The following is a 10142-nucleotide window of genomic DNA, read 5'->3' on the forward strand; positions in this document are numbered from 1 at the left end:
TTCTTAAATATGACCATTCCAAATGCACTACCATACAGTCCTTAGTATATCATGTTTATTTATGACACTGGTGACTTTGAAAAGAAAGTGGTACAAATTAACAAAACACTATAGTTTCCTATGAGGTGGTTAAATTTCACCTGATATTTAAAATTCCATGCAAACTATAGTAATGTAGAGTTTATCCAATGCATATAAATGTATGAGTTTGCATGTACTCTTAGAACAAAGACGCATTTCAAATGGTGTGGTACAAAAAATTTCAAAATGCATAAAACATAGAAATTGAAACTCTAGGGCCAATTCAGTAAATTAATTTTAGGAAGAAAATGTGATTTTTTTCAATTAGTAAAGTTCCTTTTTTTTCATAATTTACCATTAAAAAATATACATATACAACCTGAGGACTGTAGAGAAAGTTTGCATTAGCGTTGACAAAGTCAGTTACCATAACTGTAAAAGGCAGTTTGGTTAACTCAACTTTATATGATCAGTTTTATAAGTCCTGGGACTTGATTTTTTTGTGTAAATCCCAGAGATTGCTTTAATCCAGGTGTGCCTCTCTTCAGGGCTATCAGCCTGCACATAGAAAGTTCAAAACAATGTTACACTTTCAAAGAGATTGTCCCTCATCATTACATTGCTGTGTCTACATTCCTGTACTTCATAATCTTCTTTAAGCGGTATTATCTGGAGAGCTTCCTTCTCCAGTTTAGATTTGAAGTAGCCTATTGTGTTTTCATCCAACTGAAAAAAAATCTTCTCTTCCAGTTGCTTCATCACCACTCCTTGCTTAACACAATATCCAGCTTTGATAACTGCACTATCTGAAGGAGGTTTAGGAGTAAAGAAGATGGCCTCATGATCACTTCAAATTATTTGTCAATACTTTCACCATATTTATTTACTTCTTACTGAGTTGAAGTAATGATGGGTATACCACCAACGCCAGTTTTCTAAGATGCTTGCTTCTTCCCACATTCACCCCGGTGACTTAGGTTATCAGAATGATGTTGTGAATCTGACTGCTTTGTACTATAGTTTTTATATTAGTTCAACACATTTACTTATTCCACTAGATAATGCTGATCATTAGCTTGTAAGGAGATACTTCCTTATCCCTGCATTCATGACAAAAAAAGAATTCATCCTTTGGTCTTAGCTTATTTGCAATGCTACTTTTGAAATGTAGGTAAGATTAATGGCTCCAATGTATGATGATCCAGAAGGTAAGTTCTGTGGATTACCCATGTACCATACAAAACAATCTTCTCTGGACAGAGGAAGATGGTGGTGGAGTAGGAGGTCACCTCATCCCACAAACACAACTAGATAACTATCAAGTCATCCTAAGTACCCCAGAAATCAACCTGAAAACTGACAGAAAAAAATTCCGCACTTAAAGGGAGAGAAGAGTCCACATCAAAGAAGGTAGAAACTTTGGAGACCTGGTTTAGGGGAGAAATGTAATTGTGGGCGCTGCAGAGGGGAGGGAGCCCTAGTCATGGAGAGGGCAAGAGAGAGAGGAGCACATGGGACAACAGACAAAGAGAACGTTTCTCCAAAGTCATTGCCTTGGAAAACAAGAAGGGCTGAATTTCATGAGTTCTTACAACCAGCAGGGCTTAAAGCCTGGAGTTTTGTTTTGGTTTTTTTTTTCAAAGATTTTATTTATTTATTTGAGAGAGAGAGAGAGGGAAAGAGAGCAAGAGCACACAAGCAGGGGCAGAGGGAGAGGGAGAAACAGACTCCCCACTGAGCAGGGAGCCCCATGCAGAGCTTGATCCCAGGACCCCGAGATCATGATCTGAGCCAAAGGCAGAGACTTAACCGACTGAGCCACCCAGGTGCCCCTAAAGCCTGGAGGTCAGTGAACTTGTCTGGGATAGAGCCTGAGGGCCCAGTGCTGCTCCTGGAGAGAAGGCAAGCAAACAACACAGGGTCAGACAGCATGGAAAAAGTAATTTGAAGAATGCCTGGGACACATCATGGGGAGATTATTTGCTCTTCTCACAGTGTGTCCCTGAGAGGTAGCATTCATGGAGACACATCTCCAGGAAGAAAAGAGTTGTCTAGCACCATTTTCCTACCCTATCCCTCAGCATAAACACAGAGCCACCTGTGGGAAGCAGTGTAGCACCAGCACTGGATGCCAAACTTGCTTACACCAAGCCCTACCACCCTACACTCGGGTGGTACTACCTTTTCAGTCACACACTCACTCCCTCCCCAGAAGAACAGCACAAATCAATGCCCACACCACATCCCCAAACAGAGAGTTCTGCAGGGCCTCAGTTCTGGTGAAGATAGTGTCAGGTCTCATTTCACAAGCAGTCCAGAGCACATGTAGATAAAAAATCACCACACTCTGGCCAACGACCAAACACCACCCACAGCAAGCAAGGAGAGCCTCTGCAGATGACTGGCCTGAAGGATAGAGCAGCAACAACACAACAGCAGAGTATACACAGCACACACCAGAGACATTCTCTGAAGTGGCAAGCTCTGGGCACTACATGACCTCTTCTTCAGAGGCCATTACTTTCAGGAGCTGGAAACATGACTGCCTTTTCTAACACAGAGAAGAAGGCAGAGACCTAGATAAAATGTGAAGATGGAGGAATTTATCCCATATGAAAGAGCAAGATAAGGTCGTGTTTAGAGATCTAAGTGAAACCCATATAAATAGAATGCCTGATGGAGAATTTAAAGCGACAATCATAAGGATACTCACTGGGTTTGAGAAAAGAATAAAAGACATCGGGGAGACCCTTACTACAAAGATAAAATGTTAAAAAAGAATTATCAGAGATGACAAGTGCAATAAATGAGATTGGAAACAGGTTTGATGCAATGAACAGCAGGCTGGAAGAAGCAGAGGAACACATAAGTGATATAGAAGACAAAATAATGGAAAATAATATAGCTCAACAAAGAGAGAAAGAAGAATTATGGAACATGAGAATAGACATAAGGAACTCAGTAACTCCATCAAACTTAATAACATTCATATTATAGGAGTCCCAGAAAAAGAAGAAGAGAGAAAAAGAGGGGGGCAAAAAATTTATTTGAAGAAAAAATAGCTGAAAACTTCCCTAATCTGGGGATGGAAACAGACATCCAGATACAGGATGAACAGAGACCCCCCCCCCAACCAAAATCAACAAAAGCAGGCCAGCATCAACACATATTGCAATTAAATTTGCAAAATGTAGTGATAAAGAAAAATCTTAAAAGTAGCAGGACAAAAGAAGTCCTTAACTTACAAGGGAAGACCCAAAGGTCAGCTTCGGATATCTCCACAGAAACTTGGCAAGCCAGACGAGACTGGCATGATATATTCAAAGTGCTGAATGGGAAAAATCTGCAGACCAGAACACTCTAACCAGCAGGGTTATCATTCAGAATAGAAGGAGAAAGAAAGAGTTTCCCAGACAAACAAAAATGAAAGGAGTTCATGACCACTAAGCCAGCCCTGCAAGTAATATTAAAGGGGACTCTTCGAGTAGGAAAGACAGACCAAAGGGACAAAACCAAGAAATGATCAGAGAAATCTCAGGAAACAAAGACAAAACAAGTAATAAAATGGCACTAAATACATATCTATCAATAATTACTTTGAAAGCAAATGGACTAAATGCTCCAATCAAAAGACAGAGGGTATCAGAATGGATTAAAAAGAAAAACAAGACCCATCTATATGCTGCCTACAAGAGACTCATTTTAGACCTAAATACGTGTGCAGATTGAAAGTGAGGGAACGAGGAAACACTTATCAAACAAATGGACGTCAAAAGAAAGCCAGAGTTGCAAAACTTTTTTTCAGAAAAAGTAGACTTTAAAACAAAGCTTAACGGGAGACAAAGAAGGAAATATATAATCATAAAGGGGACAATGCAACAAGAAGATGTAATAATTGTAAATATTTATGCACCTAACATGTGAGCACACAAATATATAAAACAATTAAAGACAAACATAAAGGAACTAATTGATAATAATACAATAATAGTAGGGAACACCTCACTTATATCAATGGACAGATCATTGTAACACAACATCAACAAGGAAACAATAGCTTTGAATGACACACTTGACCAGATTGACTTAGATATATTCAGAAGATTCCATCCTAAAGTAGCAGAGCACACATTCTTTTCCTTTTTTTTAAAATTTTTTGTTATGTTATGTTAGTCACCATAAAATACATCATTAGTTTTTGATGTAGTGTTCCATGATTCCTTGTTTGCGTATAACACCCAGTGCTCCAAGCAATACATGCCCTCCTTAATGCCCATCACCGGCCTAGCCCAATCCCTCACCCCCCCCTCCCCTCTGAAACCCTCAGTTTGTTTCCCAGAGTCCGTAGTCTCTCGTGGTTCATTCCCCCTTCTGCTTACCCCCCACTTCATTTTTTCCTTCCTTCTCCTACCGACCTCCCTGCTATTTCTTGTGTTCCATAAATGAGAGAAACCATATAATTGCCTTTCTCTGCTTGACTTATTTCACTTAGCATAATCTCCTCCAGTCCCGTCCATGTTACTGCAAATGTTGGGTAATCGTTCTTTCTGATGGCTGAGTAATATTCCATTGTATGTATGGACCACATCTTCTTTATCCATTCGTCTGTTGAAGGGCATCTTGGCTCCTTCCACAATTTAGCTATTGTGGACAATGCTACTATGAACATTGGGGTACATATGGCCCTTCTCTTCACTACATCTGTATCTTTGGGGTAAATACCCAGTAGTGCAATTGCTGGATCATAGGGTAGATCTATTTTTAACTTTTTAAGGGACCTCCACACTGTTTTCCACAGTGGCTATACCAACTTGCATTCCCACCAACAGTGTAAGAGGGATCCCCTTTCTCTGCATCCTCTCCAACATTTGTTGTTTCTTGCCTTGTCAATTTTTGCCATTCTAACTAGCATAAGGTGGTATCTCAAGGTGGTTTTGATTTGAATTTCCCTGATGGCTAATAGTCATGAAGAGATTAAAAACCTTCCCAAAAACAGGAGTCCAGGGCCTGACAGATTCCCCTATTATTGTATTATTATCAATTAGTTCCTTTATGTTTGTCTTTAATTGTTTTATATATTTGGGTGCTCACTTGTTAGGTGCATAAATATTTACAATTATTGAATTCTACCAAACATTCAAAGAAGAAATAATACCTATTCTCCTGAAGCTGTTTCAAAAAATAGAAACAGAAGGAAAACTGCCAAACTCATTCTATGAGGCCAGTATTACCTTGATCCCCAAACCAGGCAAAGACCCCATCAAAAAGGAGAATTACAGACCAATTTCCCTAATGAATATGGACGCCAAAATTCTCAACAAGATCCTAGCTTAATAGGATCCAACAGTACATTAAAAGGATTATCCATCATGACCAAGTGGGATTCATCCCGGGGATGCAAGGGTGGTTTAACATTCGCAAATTGATCAGTGTGATAAATCACATTAATAAAAGAAGAGACAAGAACCATATGATCCTCTCAGTTGATGCAGAAAAAGCACTCACAAAATACAGCATCCGTTCCTGATTAAAACCCTTCAGAGTGTAGGGATAAAGGGTACATTCCTCAATTTCATAAAAACCATCTATGAAAAGCCTAAAGCAAATATCATTCTCAATGGGAAAAAGCTGAAGCCTTTCCCTTAAGATCAGGAACACAATAAGGATGCCCACTCTCGCCATTATTGTTCAACATAGTACTAGAGGTCCTTGCAACAGCAATCAGACAACAAAAAAGAATAAAAGGCATTCAAATTGACAAAGAAGTCGAACACACATTCTTTTCAAGTGCACATGGGATATTCTCCAGAATAGATCACATACTAGGTCATAAAACAGGTCTCAACAAATACAAAGAGATTGACATCACACCATTCACCTTTTCTAACCACAACATTTTGAAACTAGAAGTCAACCCAAAGAAAAATTTTAGAAAGACCACAAATACATGGAGGTTAAACAACATGTTACCAAACAATGAATGGGTCAACCAGGAAATCAAAGAAGAAATAAAAAATACGTGGAAACAAATGAAAATTAAAACACAATGGTCCAAAACCATTTGGATGCAGCAAAAGTGGTCCTAAGAGGGAAGTGTATAGAAATAAAGGCCTACCTGAAGAAGCAAGTAAAATCCCAAACAACTTACACCTAAAGAAGCTAGAAAAAGAACAACAAAGCCTAAAGCCAGCAGAGGGAAGGAAGTATTAAAGATCAGAACACAAATAAACGATGTAGAAGCTAAAAAAACAATAGAACAGGTCAATGAAACCAGTAGCTGGTTCTTTGAAAAAACGTAATAACATTGATAAACCTCTAGCCAGACTTATCCAAAAGAAAAGAGAAAAGACTCAAATAAATAAAATCACAAATAAGCTAGGAGAAATAACAACCAGAAATACAAACAATTATAAGAGAATATTATGAAAAACTGTATGCCAACAAATTGGACAACCTGGAAGAAATGGACAAATTTTTAGACACATATAAACTACCAAAACTGAAGCAGGAGGAAATAGAAAACTTGAACAGACTGATAACCAGCAAGGAAATGTAATCAGTTATGAAAATCTCCCAATAAACAAAAGTCCAGGGCCAGATGGCTTCACAGGCAAATTCTACCAAACATTTAAAGAAGAGTTAATACCTTTTCTTATGAAATTATTCCAAAAAATAGAAGAGGAAGGAAAACTTCCAAATGCATTCTATGAGGTCAGCATTACCCCAATACCAAAACCAGATAAAGCTTCCACTAAAAAAGAGAACTACAGGCCAACATCCTTGATGAATATGGATGCAAAAATTCTCAATAAAATACTAGCAAACTAAATGCAACAGCACGTTAAAAGAACCATTCACCACAATCAGGGGCATTTATTCCTGGGTTGCAAGGGTATTTCAATATTTGCAAGTCAATCAATGTGATATACAACGTTAATAAAAGAAGGGATAAGAACTATATGATCCTGGGGCGCCTGGGTGGCACAGCGGTTAAGCGTCTGCCTTCGGCTCAGGGCGTGATCCCGGCGTTATGGGATCGAGTCCCACAACAGGCTCCTCCGCTATGAGCCTGCTTCTTCCTCTCCCACTCCCCCTGCTTGTGTTCCCTCTCTCGCTGGCTGTCTCTATCTCTGTCGAATAAATAAATAAAATCTTTAAAAAAAAAAAAAAGAACTATATGATCCTTTCAATAGATGCTAAAAATTCATTTCACAAAGTACAGCACCCATTTGTGATAAAAATCCCGCAACAAAGTGTGGTTAGAGGGAACATACCTCAACATACTGAAGGACATATATGAAAACCCCCCAGGGAATATCATAAATGTGGAAAAACTGAGAGCTCTTCCTCTAAGATCAGGAATATGACAGGGATGTCCATTCTCACTACTATTATTTAGCATAGTACTGGAAGTCCTAGCCAGAACAATCACACAAGAAAAAAATAAAAGACATCCAAATCAGCAAAGAAGAAGTAAAGTTGTCATGATTTGCAGATTACATGATACTCTATATAGAAAACCCTAAAGACTCCACCACAACCTGCTAGAAATAATACATGAATTCAGTAAATTTGCAGGATACAAGATCAAAGTACAAAAATCTGTTGCATTTCTATACACCAATAATAAAGCAGCAGAAAGAGAAATCAAGGAATCAGCCCCATTTACAATTGCACCCCAAACCATAAAATACTTAGGAATAAACCTAACCAAAGAGGTGAAATGACCTGTATCCTGAAAACTATAAAACACTGATGAAAGGAACTAAAGAGGACACAAAGAAATGGAAAGACAGTCCATGTTCATGGATTGGAAGAACAACTATTATTAAAATGTCTGTACTGCCCAAAGCAATCTACACATTCAATGCACTCCCTATCAAAATACCAACAGCATTTTTCACAGAGCTAGAACAAACAATCCTAAAATTTGTATGGAACCACAAAAGACACCGAATAGCCAAAGCAACCTCGAAAAAGAAAAGCAAAGCTGGAATCATCACAATTCTGGATTTTGACATATATTACAATGCTGTAGTCATCAAAACAGTGTGTGCTGGCACAAAAAAATAAACAGATTGATCAATAGAACAGAATAGAAAAACCAGAAATAAACCCACAACTATATAAGTCAATTGATCTTCAATAAAGAAGGAAAGATTATCCAAAAGGAAAAGGACAATCTCTTGAACAAATGGTGTTCAGAAAACTGGACAACACCATGCAACTTTCTTACACCATGCAGAAAAATAAATTCAAACTGGATTAAGACCTAAATGTGAGACCTGAAACCATGAAAATTTTAGAGAAGAACATAGGCAGTGACCTCTCTGACATCGGCCATAGCTACTTCTTCCTAGATATATCTCCTGAGGCAAGGGAAACAAAAGCAAAAATAAATTATTGGGACTTCATAAAAATAAAAAACGTCTGTATAGCGAAGGAAACAACTAAGAAAACTGAAAGGTAACCTATGGAATGGGTGAAGATACTTGAAAAAGACATTTCCAATATAGAATTAGTATCCAAAATACATAAGGAACTTATAAAACTCAACACTCAAAAAACAATAATCCATGGGACACCTGGGTGGCTCAGTCATTAAGCGTCTGCCTTCGGCTCAGGTCATGATCCCAGTGTTCTAGGATCGAGCCCCGCATTCAGCTCCCTGCTCAGCGGGAAGCCTGCTTCTCCCTCTCCTACTCTCCCTCCTTGTGTTCCCTCTCTCGCTGCCTCTTTCTCTGTCAAATAAAGAAATAGAATCTTAAAAATAAAACGAAAAATAAATAATCCAATTAAAAATGGGCAGAAGACATGAAAAGACATTTTTTCCAAGGAAGACATACAGATGGCCAACAAACACATGAAACGATGTTCAACATCACTGATCATTAGGGAAATAGAAATCAAAACTATAATGAGATATCACCTCACACCTGTCAGAATAGCTAAAATCAACAACACAAGAAACAACATGTGTTGGTGGAGATGTGGATAAAGGAGAATCCTCTCGCACTGTTGGTGGAAATGCAAATTGGTGCTCCCACTGTGGAAAACAGTATGGAGATTTCTTAGAAAGTTAAAAATAGAAGTATCCTATAATCCAGCAATCTCACTACTGGGTATTTACCCAATGAATACAAAAATGCTAATTCAAATGGATACATGTATCCCTATGTTTATAGCAGCATTACTTTCAATAGTCCAATTATGGAAACAGCCCAAGTGTCCATTGACTGATGAATGGACAAGGAAGCTGTGGTACATACATACAATAGAATATCACTCATCCATGAAAATGAGTGAAAGCTTGCCATTTGCCATAATGTGCATGGAGCTAGAGAGTATTATGTTAAGTGAAATCAGTCAGTCGGAGAAAGACAAATACCAAACGATTTCACTCATATGTGGGACTTAAGAAACAAAAGAAGTGAGCAAAAGCAAACAAAGAGAGAGAGGCAAACCAAGACGTTGACTCTTAACTATAGTGAACAAACTGCTGGTTACCAGAGGGGAGGGGGTGGGAGGGATGGGTTAAATAGGTGGTGGAGATTAAGGAGCACACTCATGGTGAGCACCGGGTATTGTATGGAAGTGTTGAATCACTCTATTGGATCCTAAAACTACTACACTCTATGTTAACTAACTAGAATTTAAATAAAAATTTTTAAAGTAACTATCTTCTCTTGTATCCAGTATGAAGTACCTTCGAAGACATTTTCCAGTGTTTTCATTTTCCTTGATGTCTTTTAAAATCACAAATGTGACTGTGATGTTTCACACAGGTATTCCTGAGCTTGAACATTACACTGGGTGACCTTGGGCAAGTTACTTTCAACTCTGGCACCAGTCATCTGCAACGTCAGGGTGTGAATGTAAAGCATGATTCTATGGCACAGGGCAGAATTCACTTCTGACTCAGGGAGTCCAGTGCTTGCCAACCCTTCAGCAGACCAGCAGTTGCCTCACACCTTGCTCAGCTGCTCTTCAAGCCAAACTGCACCACAGTCCACCCATCCACAGCCCTCCACACATGCAGCCCCCATGCCACTGTGGCTTATGCTTTCATAGACATGAACTGCTGTCACTCTGCACATGTTCCTGTGCTGTCTCAGCCTCCA

The 10142-nt window shown here is 38.7% G+C and overlaps 1 pseudogene; it reads right to left on the reverse strand.

Moving 5' to 3' along the window:
* Positions 1-471: 471 nt before the first annotated feature.
* Positions 472-9905, reverse strand: LOC100472472 (annotated as a pseudogene).
* Between the last annotated feature and the right edge of the window lie 237 nt (positions 9906-10142).

Source organism: Ailuropoda melanoleuca, chromosome X (genome assembly GCF_002007445.2).
Source record: "Ailuropoda melanoleuca isolate Jingjing chromosome X, ASM200744v2, whole genome shotgun sequence".
Classification (NCBI taxonomy): Eukaryota; Metazoa; Chordata; class Mammalia; order Carnivora; family Ursidae; genus Ailuropoda; species Ailuropoda melanoleuca.